Raw genomic sequence first — 17877 nt, forward strand, 5'->3', positions numbered from 1 at the left:
TTGATGATAAGAAACAAGTCAGATAGAATCTAAATGTATCTGTCAAATTGCTCCAAGTATTTTAACTGTAGTAGGTGTATGCATCAGAATATTTCATTTTTCAAGTTATGAATCTTTTGAGTTTTAGTTGCCATATTGCATAAAAATTTAATTTTTTTTGTCATTATTCTCTATTCCTGCAAGTTTTGAGCAAATGCCACTCCCCAAAAGATTTGAACTAGAGGCTGATGTTGTAGTTGTCATGTTTGAATATTACCCTCTGGGGAAAAAGACAGAAGATTTCTTCAATAACCTTAGCTACTCTTTACCTCTCAGCTTTAAACAGTTACATATAAAAGTGTTGAAATCTTCAGCAAGGGAAAGATGCTCTTTCCAACTCTGTCTCACGTGAATCTACTCGTCAACTGATATGAGAAATATGCCAGTATTAAAACACTGTTGAAAAGGACAAGCTGAGCATGATGGCAGCAATTGTGGGTATCAGTTTTAAACCTCTGTGGCCATGACTGAGCAAATCACTCGGAAGTGCACGTTGTTTGAACTCCTGCTAATTACTGCTTAACAGGTTCTGCAAAGATTGGGGATTGCTTCCCTGTTCTCCTTCTCAAACTTCTCCAGGTGCCTTTTAGTTTCACACCTTCACCTTTTTTTGGATCACACCTGAATCAGAAGTCTGTTCTGCCCTTAGGACATCTGTTCTTGTAGTAATTTTTACCTTGGCTATAACCTTACAATTATCATCTAAAACTGCCACTAAACTACCCTGCCTAAGTTGCAAATATCAAAAAGGTATTTTAAATTATATTGCTAAATTTATAGACAGGCTTTAGTGTCCAGGGTTAAAAATTAATCCTAGTAGCCTGAAAGGATATTAAGTTCCATTTGGCCAGTTAATGGTGCATCCTCTTTTGTAGGTTAGTATTGAGATAATGTAGAGAAATAACAGCACTTTACAACTTCCCCAGCAATTTGTGGAAGAAATCCTACTGCAGAAGAGAAAGCAATGGCTGGGGTATTCCAAAGCCTGCTGATATCAAGGGACTAACCAAAAATCTTGCTGAGGGGGGTAACTCCTGTTTGTTAGAGAGCACAGAAAAATTAGGTGTTCAGAGTAAGATGGAATTAAGGTTCACTTCTGCCAGAGCTCTAGATCCAGCCCCAAACTCCCTGTGATGATTTGTCCACTTCTTTGCATGTCTCTGTAATTTAGATATCCGCAGAGAAATGCAGAGATAGGAACTAAATCAGTGTATGTGAAACCATATTTCTGACCATGGCATAATTCTCCCAAACCATTGGATCTCAGGCTTGTTAGACTTCCACTGGAGAGAGCCATATGGAAAAAGACTCACAGACTTTTTTGCCTCCCATGGTTTTGCCCTTCTTCTTTCACATCATAGTGGCAACCTGCAATGGATTTGAATTTTTTTTTAATTCTTTCTCCAGTCACAACCACACTAACAAGTGTTTAGCCCTAAATAATTGATTATGATTTTGGTGGCAGTTGTCATAAAAATGAAAGGCTGGAATATTGCAGTAAAAAAGAGAAGTGAAGAACTGAGAGTGGCCCGAACTTTAAATGCACAGCAGTATTATACAGTTCCTATGAAAACTATTCAGACCCTTCCAACAACATTCATAAATCCTGACATCTCAGCTTAACTACACCATAAATGAAACTGCTACTTAACTCACCTTATCACACAATTTCCTCCCCCTGAAATCCAATCATTTTCAGATTTATAACTGGCAAAGTATCTGTGTAACTTCTGAAATATCACAGGTATTCACACATAACCATTCTCTCAGAGCTTACTAGAACTGAGATACAAGTTGAAATTAATTTCACAATAGCGTTAGATCAACATTTTTAACTCAGACCCTCATCTTCAGATAGTCTGTCTTTCAGAATCTCTTACAACAATAGTAGCAGGGATAATGTAACTGCTGACTACCACTGCAGAATACAACCAAAACATCTGTATTTGGTTATTTCTTCTATCATGTACAATACAAAAATCTCTGGGATCTGAGGCACCTGTTGCGATGGAAAAACTGAGGTAGATTATTTTTTTAAGTAATTAAATAGGGGGACCCAGTCAGAACACAACATCTTTTGGTTTTACATTACCAGGCATGAAAAAAAGAGGACTGTTTCTACACTAAAGCTTGTCATTATACCAGCAGTATCTAAGCTATACTAGAGAGGCCCTGAAAGTTATACTGGAAGGGACCTGATGAAATGGTGACCCTGATTCCTTAGGGGTGAGTGCAGATGTCAGTAAAGAACTGTCTTTTACTTTCTGTGCCCCAAAGTTTTTTCTTTTTTATGTACCTAGAGGAGAAAGGGTTATTGGAAACACTTAATGTGTTATTTCCCACTTTTCTTCCTAATTTTGGTCTGTATTATTCCATGTCAGAGTCTTCCATTTGCACGCATCCAAATAAATTTCATCAAAGGTAGTAGCAGGACAAAGAGGAAATAGAAATTTGGTTGAATCTCTAGCTGTGTACATGAAGATTCAAATGAAAAAACATTGCTTTAGGACCATTGCAAATGTTGTTTAGTCAAACTGAGATAAAAGATATGTGTGGTATTATCTATCAATCTAATACTATTTAATCTAATCCAATTTAGGAATAGATACAATACTAAGGAATGAAAAGGACATCTGCATTGATCCTGACTCTCTAGGAAGCAATAATTCAGAAAAGTATGTAATCTTCTGTCATCGTACTTGGGGATAAAGGTCTGAACTGTTCTCTGTAAATCACTGTAGGTATATTACTTTATGAGTTGCAATTGTTTGCTTAAAAACAGATGGTGCTCTGAGAATTCCAGAAGGTGTAATGTGAACCTAATAAATTTATTTTCTTTGTACAGGTGAACTAGGCCAGTTTATCTGAAAGGCACTCTTTGTATTCTGGAATTCCAGTTTCATGAGCGAGAACATCACATATTTGCTGTGGGGTTTGTCCTGATGTACTGGTCAGTGACAGAGGTTTTTGGCCTTTGCTTGATAACGAGGGTAGAAAACTGTAAAATAACAGTTCCTTTTCTGTTTTTTTCTACAGCAGGTCCATCTTTTTCAAGATCCCTATTTCATGCATAGGAAGATTGGTACACTTAGCATGTTAATGTTCCAGGACTTTGAAACTACTGTATCCCTGTCCATAGCAAAAAAATTTTAACCTTCTCTGCCAGCAGCTGTACCAACAGGGAGAGGATGTAGGAAGGAAAAAGTATTCTCCAGAGTTTGAATCACTTCAGATTAATTGTTTTTATTGGGTTTTTTTTGGCCATCTTCAGAGGTTTTATTCAGTCCTCGAGGGAAAAAACCTCAACCATCTCCTCCCCAAACAACCCTTATTCTGGTCTATGAATAATGTAATGTAATTTTTAAAAAATACCCCAAAGACAAACCACAACACCTATCTTCTTGATATCTTCTGGACATGAGCTACATTTGGGAATATACTTGGTACTGGAATTAAAGTTGTCATCTCTGAAATGTTTGCAGATCTTTCAGCATTGATGGATTGCTATGTGTTTGCATATAATGCATATGAGATTACCGGATAATGTAAAGCATTTCCAGTTGTAGGCTGATGTCCCTACACCCATCCTTCACCTTTATTGTCTTTCCTTCTATGGAGAGTAAAAATGAACAGAGTGTACGTAAAAGTAGAAAAAAACCCCCCAGATTTCCAGGTGATTGTTTGAATGGAAGGGAATAGTAACTTCTAAATCTCACTTTTAAAATTAAATTATGACATGCTAAAGCAACTTCATTTGGTAAATCTTAGTACCTGCCATGCTTTGAAGATGGCAGGGTTTGTACTAGTGGTCATGCTTCTGTGGGAAAAAAGATAGCCAAAACTACCTTGTTTTTTTACAATCCAGGCAGAGTATATTTTAATAAATACAGACAATCTAAGCTACTGCTTTCTTATTTTCTTTTAGACACAAGTTTCTGATCTGTCAGTTGTTTGTGACATTCAGCAGCATCCCAGTGCCAAGAATAGCACCAATGTTTCTCAGCAATGTTTCTGTTGTTTTATTGCTCCACCAAAATTTGCTTCCATATGACAAGAAATACTTTTAGGTCAGATTCAAAGCTGAGTCAGAGTGATCTTGTGCAAATTTGTATCTGATTTATAAATCAACATCTTAGGAAGTCCTGTCCATAAAACTGTTTTGATGGACAGCATTCCATGATAAGACAGATGGAAGCACATGAATCAGAAGATGAAAAGTAAAGAGCTAACTGCTCCTAACATCTTTCTTCTGAATGCTCTTTTGCCCTCTACATTAGACTTTCTGCACATAAGCTGCTTGCAATTATAGCAAGGTTATCTGGCAATTTTGGTTCCTATAAGATAGAGGTTTATTACCACATTACAAACTTACATCAATCCCAATGGTGCATGTTTCAAGGCCTTGAGTGTGTTAGACATGTTTCTGACACGGTGTAACACAGCTGCCCTCAGTAGCTGTGACCATCAGAACCTTTCCTTGGAAAAGCAGCTCAGTATCAGCAGTGTTGGAAATCGCTCATCCTTGGCAGGGGGTGAGTGTTGCACTAACTGTGTAAACAGGCACAGCACAGGCCCAAACCACTCTGAACTGAGGCATGGGCTGAATGTTGGAGCCTGGAGCGTTTCAGGAGTGAGGCACTTGAGAGAGGGTGGGCAAACAAACCTTCTGCTTGTGTTTGGTTTTCACCAGCTATTGGTCACACTGATTTTTCAACTAGAAAATATTTTCTCTGCTGAATCATGACGCCTGTCACGATGTGTTAACTATCCAAATCTAGTAAACAAATTCCACACTGAGAGGGGCTAGAAATAAATTTATATTCCTTGTATTAGAGGAATTACTTTCATCTTTATTACAGCACGCACCTTTCAGCCAAACCAGGCCACCACATAAAGGAAGGAGGTCAAGGGCTTCTCTTTTTGGGGCTACTTTTTTCCTATTCTTTTTGCTTTCTTTTGCCCTGTTGCCTCATCACAAATCAATATGAAATGAGATTGGTTTGCTGGACAGCAAGCTGCTAACTGATGAAAATAAATTGAATGAATTTGGAAAGCAGAAAATGGAGTGAAATTTCTTACATGCTGAAATAATTCAACTGTGTTAACCGTGCTATTAGACCTCTTCAAAGAAAACAGCTGAAAAAGGCACCATGGCTTTCAGAATCCATTGTGATACAGACCAGAATACATAAAAACAAATAATATAAAAAACCTTTTTTTCTTTGACTACATTAAACAAATGTTAGTGGCAGAGCAGCAGTTACTGCATTCACCTACTACATGAAGAGAGTTGTCATATCCATGAGATAAATAAAACACCTACCCACACAGCCTGAAACACCCAAAGGCCCACTTTTGAGCAACTGGTGACATGTGCTCTGTATGCATGACTACTCTGCAGGCAGGTTGCTTGTGTGCCATAATGATGCATATTGAAGATGGATGTCATAAAAGGACTAAGGGGGTCTGTGATATGCATTGTTTTGTGCTGTATTTCCTCACCCGAGGGATTAGTTGCTATAAACTGCTCAGGATCTCCACATTTTCCAGATGAGTCAGTGAAAACAAAACAGTAATGAGAGCATCCAATATGAAACTCAGAAACATGACTGACTTGCACAATGAATGGTGTTGGTTTGCACTGCTAGAAACTCCTTGCTCTATGGAGTCTCTTTTCTTCCTGACAATGAAGTCCGTCATTGCTGAGTAACAACAGGCTCACACTTCCATACCAAAAAGGTACCATCATCGCACCTAGTTTCATTTCCACTCAATCACAGTCAATTTACACCTCACTAAGCCATTCTGAAAGCTTCCATAAACATACATAGTTCATCTTATTGCAAACCTATAGTATTTGTTTAAATAACTTAACTTTGGAGACAGGAGGATTTAGAAGTGACCCTCACAGCTGATGTTCTTTAAGTTGCTTGGAGCTGGTTACTGCATAAAGCAAACTGCTGAGCTGGATGTCAAGTCCCAGTATCCCTAAAGATTAGTAGATGATCTGTGTCCCAAGTGTAAAATAAGCATTCAAATGTCATGTATTATTCAAAGCATCAGATATTTCAAGTGTGAAAAGACATAGTTATCTGCTTCTCTAACAAAAGGAGTATGCTATCTTATGAGCTGAAGATGATTTAAACAATTTAGAAGTGATTTATAAATCACTTGGGGTGATTTAAACAGAACTCTCCCCAGGTCTCCCACAGCTTTCTGAAATATATAAAGAGTATTTTATCTATGCAGCCATTTGTAAAGAAAAAATGATTTCTTATGTTCAATAAACAGAAATTCATTTGTTCATTATTTATAAAAGTCATCCTAATTTTACAGAACAATGAAAGTAAAATCAGAACAATATGCTGCTATTTACAATGGAATTTATATATATCCTTTCCCTGCTAAGTCATATTTGATGGGATTTTTTAGCTGTTTCACCTATACTTTCAGAATGCAGTGTGCCCAGAATAGTGAGTGACTTTCTCCTAATTCAATAAGCTGTTCAACCACAGAGCATTGACAACTGCCTTTGTGAAAGCCAGTATGAATTGACTTGTGAAAGTCAATTAGAATTCAGTATTTGGTTAGAGATTCCTATGTACACAACATCCAGTCACCTCGCCAGTCAGATTGACTCAACATGGGTGAGTATAAAATTATTTTACCTGCAATTTGTTTATTTACCTTATCATAGAATGAGATCCTTACCAACTTAGGGACAAACTGCAAAAAAATCAGAGGTGCCAGGTTTGCAGAAGACACACGATGTGCACAGGTACCAGAGCTGCCATGTGCTGGGAAAGGTTGCCAGCTGCCTTCCAGCCCCTGCCAGTGCCGGCACTGCCCCACTGCACAGGGACACCAACCAGGCCTGGCCAAAACAGGGAGCTGAGTCACCCCAGCTCTTACTCAGGTGACTTTAATTATCATCACTTTTCACTCCTTAGACCCGACTGCTCTCAGGCTGGGAATGACCCTTTTAAATGGGTGTAGGTGTGTCACCTGGATGTGATGAGAGGCGAGCAGGGGCACCTGTGGCCGGCTCTCCGGGACGGACGCTCTGCGGAGTCTGCCGGAGCTGGCTCTTCCAAGCTGGTAAGGGAAAGCTTGCTAAGCACGGCTTTTGTCGCTGTGGTGGGGTTTGCTTCGCTCCTCGAGGAGGTGGAGAAGTTGTGGAAGAGCACAGAGCTAGCATTACCTGAGGGCAAATGTGCTTTGGTGCCGGGCTCAGGCACGGGCTGTGCCCCTGCAGCCCATCCCGTGCTGGTGTGGCTGGAAGAACTGCGGTGCGAGGTGGGCTCAGGAGAACGGAGCCGGGACTGCTGCCAGCCTTGGCTGGGCTTGGAAAGCAGGAGGTAGGAACACCGGTCATCTCTTGTGTTTGACTTTATTGTTATTTGAGGTTGTAGTAAATACGGAGCGTGAGCTGGGATGCAGATTGTAATTGTGTGTCTTTCTAAAGATAGATATGGATACTATTAACCAGTGTCCTGTGTGTTTTTTATAACTTGCTAATTCACTGCAGTGGTTTTATAGTGCATTTTTATTGGTGTAATGTCTAAATGTAGTGGGAGAAGGTATATGTTGGGGTTTTTTGCTTTTGTTTTTTCTAATAATAAAACTACTCTTTTCATCCTGGTGAAGATGGAATCTGCTTCTGTCCTGGTATACAACTTTGGGCTTGTTTACATGGCTTCCCCCTCCCTTTTCTGCCTAGGTTTTCTCACATGCAGTGTTCAGTAGAAAAGCAACCAACATTTGAAAGGCTGAACCTCAACATAACTGTGACCCTCAATCAATATATTCTCTTCCAGTTTCTTAAAATCTATTTGTCCTGGGCACTCAGTGTGGCCTTTCCCCTCGAAGCTCTATGGCTGTTTTCAATGCTTATGGTGTAAAAGACAATCCCTGATCTATTTTCAACTCTCTGCCCAGATGCAGACTGCTGGAAGGGAGGTAGGACTGGTACTGGAGACCTGGTAGCTTGTCCAGGAAGCAAATCTTATTGAAATAATAATAACATGGACAAGGCATGTGAGTCAGGGTGCTGAGCTCAAATATGGAAGTACTTGCAGTTTCCCTTCAGCATGTTACAGTTAAAGGGTATGGTCTCCTCTTATTTCTGTCTCTTAATCCTCAATCCTTGCCAAATTCCTTCAACAGCTTTTTGCATTGTAATCTTCCATATTTTCTTCCTCTCTTCTTCTTTCTGTGCAGGACAGATAACTGCCATACACTGTCAGCTTGCTCAGTCACCCAAGTAGCGACAATGATGGTGTGGAAATTGTTGGTGCACGCTAGGCAGAGGTGTCATGCTTCTGTGTGCCCTCTGTAGGCAAACCTGCTTCCCAAACCTTCACTCAGACTTGGAAAGAAGGCTGGTCACCAATACTTCCTTGTGGTTTATGCATTGATGAAGCAACTCACCCATCTCAGCCCCCTTAAGCCACTGCAGAGCTGGAATTGTTGCTCTGCCAGCAGATGTGCTGGTAGGGTTCCTACAGCTCCATGAGATGTGCCTCTCTTCTAGGACAGCTTTCTGTGGTTTTGTGCAATAAAAAGTATGCCTTAAACTGCTCCAGTGCAAGTCATGCACTCAGGTAGATGTGTTTTCAGACACAGATATTTAGATATATGCCCTAGTGAGTGGCCTCCTGGGGAGCAGGGACAAATGTGGAAGGACAGTGGGCTAATAAAGTATGCTTCTTCAACAAAAACCCTTCTCTTCACAGAGAAGGATATAAACTTTTTCTTGATTGGCCAAAAGGGAATACACATGTCTGTCAATGTCCTGATGTATCTTTTAGTAGTCTCAAGTTATTTAGCAAAGTTGTGAATTTTTTTGGGGGGGGATAGGAGGGTTAAGTCTGTATTTCAGACCTGTTCTCCCAGCAGTCTGGGACCTGCACAGCTGCTGTGGGTGGGGCAGGTGCTCATGTAATTACCGACAGGTGCTTGGTAATTACCAACAGCGAGGTGAGAAGTTGCCTGGTTCCTGGCTGAGGGCTTGAGGACTGTGGTGAGAGAAGGGAGAGGGAGCAGAGTGGAAAATATTAGTTACACAAATAGGTGTAGGTGGGATTTAACTGGTTTAGGTACTGAATTTTGTGGGCTTGATCACAATTTATGAAGAATTGAACGTTAACTATGAGGTAGGACTTTTTGGTTATTACTCTAAATGCTGCATTTACGAACATGTAACGTAGTTTCTTTGTATTTTGCTCAGAAACTGTCTCAAAAAATATTGAAGTCCAATAATAGAACTTGATAAACACAAGTTAATATCTTTTTGTTAAAAGCAGAAAGGGCCAATAGATCTTGCATTCAGTAACGTACACATTGTGAAAGAAGTGTCTCTCTCCTGTTCCTGGCTTGTCTCCTCAGGCTAGAGGACATTTCTGGGAGCGTTTCCTTGCTGCTCCTATATCTCTATCCCCTTGGAATCTGATGCTACTACTATATTTTTCTAGGGTTAGGCTTAATACTTTCTCTAGGCTCTTTCATTTTGTAATTTGCACCTGTCACTTTGGGGGGGGTCTCATAAGGTTTTTTTTCTTGTAGGCCTCTCAAATTGCACTCTGTTGTATTTAGCTGCAAAATCCTAAATCACACTAACAGGATGCCTGAAATGGACACTGGTAGAGAGTAAAAGAAAATGCCTGATACAGATGCTATCAACTATTTTTAGTTCCTGACAGTCCAGTGTTGCTCTTACCCAAGGACTATTCGTGTTTCTTTCTTTTTTTTTTTTTTTTTTTTTTGCAGTTCTCAGTTCTGTGATGACTGAGAAACAGAAATACAAAGGGTATCCAGAGTAGATGGACTTTATGAGAATTAGGGAGCAATTTGGCCATACACTGATCAGTATGATTGCTCTCCTCTGTGGAAGATTGTAGTGGTGTGATTGCAATCATTTCTGCTGGTCAGTGTTTTTAGTGTTAACCTAGCTACCCAGGGAGCCAGCCAGGTTTTATGACTGTCTTTGGAACTGAAAGAAAAGGAGAGGGAAATACATCTGTGGTATTTTACTATAGCAGGTCCACATGCTCTTGGTGGCATGTAACAACTAGATTTCACACCTGGTAACTACTTGTGGTGCAGTCTGAAGTGTGCTAGCTGTGAGAGCTGCTTCTGTAGAGAGGTGATTTCTGTTAATGCTGGGTTAATTCTTCCTCTAAAATGAAAAAAACCCAACAAATTCCTACTTGCTTCCAGTTGATGGTATAAGTGTTTGTATTTGTACCCCTGTTCCTGGATGTTTTAATTCTGCAGTCAAGATACCCAAAAGTTACAAGAGCTGTACACAGGCAAGGGTGTTTGGATGGTCATCTGGGACAGAGTGTATTCCTCTCTGTAGTTAAAGCTGGCAAAGTCTCAGCTTTTTAATTGACAGGCATTTTTAATTGGAAAAACACAGTTTAGAGTTTTAGTCTTGAAATCCCCATAGTACATCATGTAAACATATGACATATTTTACAAGCTCTCTTGGGGAACTGGTTACAAGTAAATGTTGCCTCCTGTGGTGTCTCAAGTTGTGTGACTTAAAGAAGAAGAATGGGAATTCATGACAGAGGAAACAGAACTCCAGAACTTTTCACTACACCAGGTCCTGTACTGAAGTGGCTGTTGTGAGAAATACAGCCAGGACCATGAAATTAGCATTCTGAAGAAATTGCTGTACAGCAACAGCTTAACTTCAGTGTGTTTGAGCCAGTGCTGCTGGCAGCATTATCTCTGCATCCTGGGACATTTCCTGGTGCCTGTGCCTTGACACTGCTTTCACATGGGGCTGGGGAAGGAGTTTGGGTCTATGAACTGGCTGGTGGTGAGAAACACCTTCAGTTTTGTGTGATGAGGTGATGGTGTGCATGTGTCTCCCTGGCTTAGTGCCCTTTGTGAGCTTCTTACTTGAGCTGGAATTTGTGGAGTGTTTAAAGAAACTTGCCTCCTTTTCTTTTCTTCTTTTTTTTTTTTTTGTCCTATTAAGAGAAATGAGTTGCTGAAGTCCCTGAAATGTTCTGTTTTCATCCTTATGCAAGATAGTGAGGAATACACTCTTTTCATCCCTTAGGTAATTATTTGCTTTATTATTGCACTGCAGTGAGATAGGATTAATGTAGGTTACAAGTAGTAACAGAATATGAAATAAGACAACAATAAGCACAAGAGCAAAAGATAAAAATAGTCTCAGGAATTAACCTAGTAGTTTGAGAATTCTATGAATATGTAAAATGCTTGCAACTATGCTTGAATCTATTTTTCTTTCTGATAAAGAGTGTGTTTTCAAGTATTTTGCATACAGGGTTCACCTGGGATGTAGCAACTTGAAGAATTTCAAGTGTGCAACTTCAGGAATGAAATAATAAACTTTTAACTTAAGTTGTCAACCTGAATAAACTATTAAATGCCCCAAAGCAATTACAAGTTACAGCTAATAATGGTGCAATAAAAACAATTGCCTTTCCCCCCCAGCCCTTAGCATTTTCTCCCTGGTCCTGTAAAATTTTTCTGCCTTGTTCCCTAGTTTGCTTTCAAAACCATTCCATGTCCTCAGCAGATCTTGAGAACTGTCTTATGATTAGATCTGAATAATCAATTTTGCATATAGGAAATTAAATGAAGTATCACACTTTGTAAGCTTGGGCTTCTGGGTTGAAAGCTTTAGATAATTCAAGTAGACATAGCTGACTGTTCAGCCTGGTCTGGCAGACTCCAGTCTCTGAAAGGTGGGCAGGTGACACCTCTGTGTTTGCACAGGAAGGCAAGTTATGGGATAGCTGGGGATTGGCTCTGGCCACCTTGTGTCCCAGGTGTCATCTTTAATAGTTGTTTTCCTCTTATATTATTAGCAACCAGGCCAATAGCCCAATCAGCTTTAGTGGTTGAGGGGGTTTTGTTGTTTGGGGTTTTTTTTGGGTGTTTTTTTTTTTTGTTTTTTAATTATTTTAGGGCTTGTTTGTTTGTTTTTGCTTCTGTTTGTTTTCATTTTGGCCAGCTGCACTGGCAGGTGGCTGTGACTGCACTGTAGTATCCCCAGCTGCTGCCAAGCTTTGCTTTGTGGGACCTTGGCCATACATAAATGCTGCTGTATAGTGAAAGAAATGTTAACATGAAAAGAAAATGATCACAAATGCAAGCCAGATACATTGTCATGTGCAAGTGTTTATCTAACAGTCAAGTATAATAGTGATTTAGCCACGTGTGAGGAGACATTTTCTACTTCTGCTATGTAAAACATTTGGGATTAAACTGATTTAAATAAATTAGGGCAAATGCAGTCTGGGATGATGTTCTGTTGCAAGGCCTAGAATGTGTTCTGAAGCAGATACTGTGATGCTGACTGATAATTCTAGGAGAATTTTCTCGAATAAGCACTTCTGTGAATCTTGGTTATATCTGATAAGCAGGGAAATGGTGTCCCTAAATATAACCAAACTGTATTAACAAGAGGATTAGAATGATTTGATGTAGAAACTTTTCTCACTAAACTCTTAAAGAAGATTATGTTTGTTTAATCTTATAATTTAAGCGCAATGGAAATTTGGAAGAGCTGAAATTGCCATTCATTTATTTAAATAGCTTACTTTGGGACAGAATGCATTATCAGAGAGGCTTAATATTGAAACTACTTCTAAAGTCTGAATTTCCTACGTAGCATGGTCAAAGTATGATTTCTAATCTCTAACTTCTTTGCAAAACACTCTGGATTGATCTGTTGAATTAGATGCATCACTAAATTCTTACCTGTATTTATATGTGCTCCCTCACTGACAGAAGGTTGGGGTGTGGGGGAAGAGAAGGTCTTCAGTGACTTTTCCTTACACAGGGGTTGCTTTTTTACACAGGGATTTTTCTCCCAATGATTAATTGATTTACAAATAAGCATGAGCAGTTACCAGGAACTGAGACCTAGAGAGTTTCACAGTTTAGGGCCATCTCTGTCAATATCTGTGATCTCTGTTTCAAAGAGATCACTTCAGTCAAAGCATTGATATATTTCATTTTTAGTCAGACATTGAGCTCTGTTGCTGTTCCGTTTGTTCTGTGAATAAATGTCATTTTCATTGCTGTAAATGCTCAGTTGTTTGTAGCTGTCACTCCTTTCACTGTTAATTTCAGTTCATGTGTCTCCCTTAGAACTGACTGCTGCACTGAGAACTTCTTGGTTTATTGAAAGGGTGCTTTACCACATCAGGCCAGGTCCTCTTGGGGCAGGAGGAGTCTCCCTGACTGGAGTACAAGGCCAGTTTGGGAAAGAGGGTCCCTGTGAAATCCGAACTGAGGGGAGCAAAGTGGAGCTTGGGTCAAGCTGCCCATAGAGGCCAGGTGAGGTCTCTGAAATACTTCACTGGGCGGGGGCTGGCAGCTCAGACCACAAACTGAGCACATGGGAAACACTCCTATTCAGTTTTGTCATCCTGTCCATTACAGGGAAAAAAATTACATTTTGTTTTAAATTCTGTACTCGTGCTGTGTTTGGTTGTATCAGTCCTGACATTTTGGGTTTAGGTCTATCCCTTATTTAAATGAAGAGACACTGTGGGAGTGTAAGGCAGTTACATTCCTACTGCCTGTTTCTTTGTCTTATTCTGGTTTCCTTCCTCAAACATATCTTTATGAAATCTAGTCAAAATAATTGTTTTATTTAATTCAAGAAAAACCCCAATGGTTTGTGCTGTACACACTCCTTTGTGCTCAAGAACCTGTGACGTAATATTTGTACAGTGATCTGACTTCAATTTTTCTGCCTTTTTAGCAGTAAAGATAGACTGGAATATTTTCTGGGGAAGGGGGGACAAGTTAAGAACACAGTTAAGAATAAATTGAGGTGCATGTTCACTTAGACATCATAATACACTTCCATATTGAGCAAGTCAGAGCTGTTGTACTGGTGCTTAGTGTTCCAGTGGCTTGATGAATCTAAGAATGTTTTAGGATTCTTCCCTTGAAATTACCTTGCTGTTTTTAGTAGCAAAAAAAAAAACCCCGACCCAAATGTCAAAAACCACAAGCCCCCTTAGCATAAGAACTCCCCAAGTTCTTGTTGCAGAGTTGTGTTCACCCTTCTCTTGGGATAAGCAGGAATCCTTGTTTGAGTGCTGTCGGCTCAGAATCTGCGATGTGCCTCTGGTGGGTGCTCCTGTGCCAGTATTCCCTCTTGGGGTTTAACTCCTTTGTACCATTCAAGCCTAGAAGTGACTGTGGGGGTGGAGGTTAAAAAAAAAAAGTAGTTGTGTAGGAACAGATAGAGAAGACTTTTAACCTTTTTTTGGTTTAAGATATGGCAGACTCATTGTATTGTCTATCTGCCCTTCTTAGATCTCTTGAGGCAGACAGTAAAGGATGGGAAATGATGGACTGCTAGGGGAAAGACATGGAGGAGCACCAGACTCTGCAACAGCTTTGCCACATTTGTCTGGTGTAACTTCTAGCACATGGCCATAGCTAGTAGGGTTTTCATTGTTTAGTTTGAAAGTGTCCATAACAGACAACCTCCTCAGCAGAACACTGCTTCTTTGAAACCTTTATCTTAAGACCCTCTGAAGTAAATTTTGTGCAAACATACTAGCAAAGGAAAGCAAACTTGTAAAAATCCCTTTCCTAGAATGTTGTGGGTTATTTTCTCTTTTTTTTTTTTTTTTTTCTCTAGCTGTTAACCGCTGGAATCTCAAGTGAGCTGAGAAGAAAATAGAGGCAATGTTTCAAGAGCTCCCTCTCTAGACTGAATGGGTCTCTGAGTAGTGGCAGATTGAGGTCTGTTTTCTGTGGCTGGCCATGTCAAGGGTGTGAGCTGCTGCTTTCATCTTCAATAAGCTCTGTGAAGAGTTACATCCGTGTGGGGAGTTGTGTTTGGTGAATGTTACAGCTTGATGATAAAGACTTTGAAACTGAGCTCATAGGGTTTAAGTTGTCGAGTCTCGATATGATTTTCTGATTCGTTTTGTGGTTTTTTTTCTTTCTTGTTTCAAGATCTTTCTTTAGTCAAGGCTTTTATCATTAAATTATGGGTTTTCAATTTGTTCAAAATCCACCTCTGGACCATGAACATGCCATGCTCAAGAGCAGTGGCTGGAGATGTAAAATGTCTTGATTTACAAATTCAAAAAATGTGTTCTTTAATCTCTTCCACATTCTCCTCTAAAACACAAATTTCATTGAATTAAAAAAGCCTGTTTTCACTAAGACATATCCCTGGACAATGACAGATTATAAAAGGCTATAATTAATTTTTTGGTTTGAAACAGTTAGAAATATTCCAAGGCCAGGTATCACAATTGTCATTTGAGGCAATGGTTAATTACTTGTATCCAATTAGCCCTTTTTTGCTCCTTGGTGCCTTCAGGTGGAATGACTGGCACTACCAGTAGATGGTTTTGACCTGCTGACAAATAATGCTGCTTAAAAATATCTCAGAAGGAAACAGCTGCTTATCTTTGTTGCAGGGCTCACGTTTTCTTGGCTTACAGGAAACAAAAGCAGCTTGGGGTGAGTGAAATCTCTTTGTGATTGCGTGTTTTACAGAGAGCTCGGGAGCTGGTCCTGCACAAGGAAGGACATGGACAACATTGATTCTGAGGTGTTACACTGTCCTAAGTTGGTGGTTTGGTTTTTTTTGTGTTTTTTTTTTTTTTTAGCAGCTCTCTCAAGTGAAATTTTTAATGAATTATTAATTTTAGAAGCAAGTACATCCTGACCTCTTCCTTTCTGTCTCCTTCAGTGTTGCCCTCATACACAGACATCTGAGTGCAAAGCTGTTGGCTGCTTATTAATGACTTTTCTTGCTCAGTGTAGTAAAGTCTGGGAAAACTCCCAGTTGCTTGTGTGCCACTTGAGTTTGTTTTCCTTGGAAGCCTTGCTTACATCGGGGTAACCTTTGGTTTTACCAGGGGCAGATCAATATTGGGTAGGAATCTGAGTCTTTCAGTTTTTCCATGTGTTCTGTAAGGGTCACACTAATTGCCATCTAAGTTAAAGTAGTTTGTTTAAAGTGCTTTCTTTTATCCAGACAGCTCATTAGTATAGTGTGGTGGCTTGTTTTGTAAGCTGAAGAAAATGTTTCCCATAATATTCTTTCTCTGCCTGCCAGACCACATTTATTTCAAATTTATCCAGCGATACCTTCATCTTTTTATATCTGAAGTGTAGTCACATCTAGGCCTGGAACATGACTATAAGATTTAAATAGATGTAGAAATTAAATCATCCCATTTTTAGGTAATGAGATAAGGAATAATTTACCCAAATGTGCAAAAAAAAAAAAAGTAACAGCAGTGATCTCTCTCAAAATCCCACTTATCAGGCCTAAATGCCTTGATGGGACATGTTCCTGTGCCACCTTATTGGAGCCCCAGAGGTGATCACCTGGCAGAGGGCTGTAAAGCCTCAATTTAAGGTCTGTGACTGGTGAGGTACGTGGAATGGATGTTTTGTAAGCAGGTATATGCTCCATCAAAGGGGAAATCACATTTTTGAAGGCCTTCTTTTATATCAAATTGGATGCTTTTTTTTTTTTCCCCAAGCTCTCAGAAAGGCAAGTTTTGCATCTCCAGCATGACGTTTTTGTGCTTAGATGTGAAAGGTCATTTGTCTCTTTTCTCTCTGTAAGTGAAAATGTATTCACATGTCAACTCTTTCATGTCAGGGAGAATCCAGATTGTGGACTCAAAAAAGCTTTTCTTGTCATGTTCCTAATTAGGTCTGTGACTCATTCTCATGAATAATATATCAAGCTGCATATTAACATCTAATCCAGCTACATCATCAATTTACAGCAAACCTTGGCTGCAGTAACTCCAGTAAAAAAAGTCAGAGGCTGCAATGTTTTTCCAACAGCTGTTAAAACTTCTGTAGTGTCTCTGGGTACTAAACTTGCAAAGCAAGTGATTAGATTCATGTTGCAGTATGTGGGGGTGAATGAATTTGATTAAAATTATGAAAGTAGATTTCTTAAGAGGACTTTGAGGTTAAGGCCAAAAAAAACCCCCTTTATTCTAGATAGAAATTATTTTCCTTTATGATCTGAGGAGGAGAGTATTTGTCCAAGTTCAGACCAAAGTGCTGCATATGGTTTGATTAGATTGCTTTTCTTAGTAAGAAAGTGATTTGTTTTCTATCTGACTTCAACAAAAAAGTACCAGCTAATAAATTATTACAAAGATTTTTAGCCTGAAATGAAATCACTTGTCAGTTGACCTCAGTCTTGCAGAATATTTTGAAGGATTGTCCCAGCTCCCTCATTAATATGCTGGATGGGATTGTTGTGGATGTAGCTGGTGTTTTTTTGTTTGTGATCATGCTGACAGCTATTGTCAAACAGCTTCACTCCATCATGTGGTGTTCATCACCAATTAGTCATCTGACAGGTATAATTTCTCAGTGCTGTGGATCACTATTGTAACTGTAAATTATCTTTGAAAGTGTCTTTAAAATGTCATCTTTTCCTGCTGGTGTCTGTTTTCCATCACCTAGTTCATGATAGCTTGCTGGCACTGCCATGTGCTTCCTTCCCAGTGTATTTTATAGACAGAATGATAAATTCCTGCCACTCCCTTTCTGACTTTCCCTGCTGCTCAGCCCTTTTCTCCAATGAACTGGGCTTACAGGAGGTTCCACTTGGTGACTGCTGTGTGTTTGTGTCAGAGACAGAACAGTCTCCATGCCTGGCTTCCCAGTCCTTCCAAATGCTGTTCCCACTGCCACATCTGCTGACTTTCACACAGCAAGGGAGCCTTTGAAAAGGGTATGGCTTTGCTGCAGCTCCTGTCAGAGCACATCAGAATAATAAGCTTTGGGAAAGACAGGCACCATGTGCTCCACTCTGGCTGCATATGTGTC

Source organism: Fringilla coelebs (assembly GCF_963513975.1).
Source record: "Fringilla coelebs genome assembly, chromosome: 7".
Taxonomy (NCBI): Eukaryota; Metazoa; Chordata; class Aves; order Passeriformes; family Fringillidae; genus Fringilla; species Fringilla coelebs.